The sequence below is a fragment of the Microtus ochrogaster genome, chromosome 2 (assembly GCF_000317375.1).
Source record: "Microtus ochrogaster isolate Prairie Vole_2 chromosome 2, MicOch1.0, whole genome shotgun sequence".
NCBI classification, from domain to species: Eukaryota; Metazoa; Chordata; class Mammalia; order Rodentia; family Cricetidae; genus Microtus; species Microtus ochrogaster.
In genome coordinates this window covers 44,034,017-44,035,480 of record NC_022010.1, presented here as the reverse complement: position 1 = coordinate 44,035,480, position 1,464 = coordinate 44,034,017, and positions in this window count along the sequence as shown.

Here is a 1,464-nt window from a genome sequence, read left to right as displayed (position 1 = left end):
CACACACACACACACACACACACACACACACACACACACGTGGCCAGAGGCAGTCAGCACTCATCGGGATCATGTTTAGTTCAGAGCAACTCCATGCTCTCCTGTTTCATACACACGACAAATCCCAGAGGGGATTCTTGGCTATTATACCTTGGCTCTCAAGTCCCGTGTGTTCAAACTAGACTGAAGATTATCCTACCTCATTTAAGGTGTTCCACGGCAGTAAATTAGAATCTGGTTATGTTAACTCCATATTTTGGTTTTCCTGTTTCTAGTCATTGTGACCTCAAGAAAAATGAAGTACTTTGACTCTGCAGTAAATGTGAGTTTTCCTTATGAACAACTGACTACTTATTTGGAAATGTCTGTCCTAACATGGTACCATTTTATCTCCAGAAATGACAATGTGATTATCTGGAAATCGCATCCCTAATATGATCTGTAGCATGATATGATAGCTCAGGTAGCCAACTCGGTTGTTACCTATTTTAAGACAACTGTAACAGATTACAGGAAAGTCGCTTGACCTGTATTTCATTTGATCAGATCACATACACTCATCATTGCTGTATCTATAATTTAAAAGACTCGTTGATAAACTGGCCAACACCAGAACAAAGACAAACAGAACAGTAAATAAAAGCTCTTTAAATGCCACAAGTTGCTTGGCACTTGTTGTGCACGCCTTTAATCCTAGCACTTGGGAGGCAGAGACAGGCAGCTCTCTGTGAGTTCGAAGCCAGCCTGGTCTACAGAGTGAGTTTCAAGATAAGCTCCAAAGCTACACAGAGAAGCCCTGTCTCAAACAAGCAAAAAAAGCCACAAGTTACAGATTACACAGTGACCAGTTTTCAACAGCTTTGCCTCCATTAATCCTTCTCACAAATCAGTCAGGAAGGCTGGTGGGTTATTCTGCAGACGACATGATTAAGTTTCTGTCCTATCTCTTCATAAATATTTAAAGGATCTATACCTCTCATCACTTGCACAGTGGTGTGCATGTGTCATCTACTAGCAAAGGAATTTCTGCCTCTGAAAATAATAGGAATAAAAAGGATAAGATTTCCGAACAGCAAGCTAAGGCTAGCAACTTAGGTGGAATAAAGCAATAAACTGCTATGGGTGCTTAATGCCAAGTAAAAAACATCCCAGGAAAGCCTAGGGCTGTCTGTTAGGGATTTAGTGAAGTCTGAGAGGAGTTACTGTCACCCACTGTATGAGAGTTACCAAGTGCCGTGGAAATGAACAGGACTAAGCAAGGCAGAGAAGCCTGAACATGAACCGGCAAGTATCAACAAGGCAAACACAAGCAGTATGAAGGGCTTGCGTAGGAACTTGTCGCTGGACAAAATGGATGCTGGGTGTGCTTGGGATCTCTCCAGTACTGTCACTATAGAAGACTCCCTCTAGTTATGAAGATGGCTTTTAAAGTCTTTTGAAACTCAACTTGTAAGGTTTTTTTTT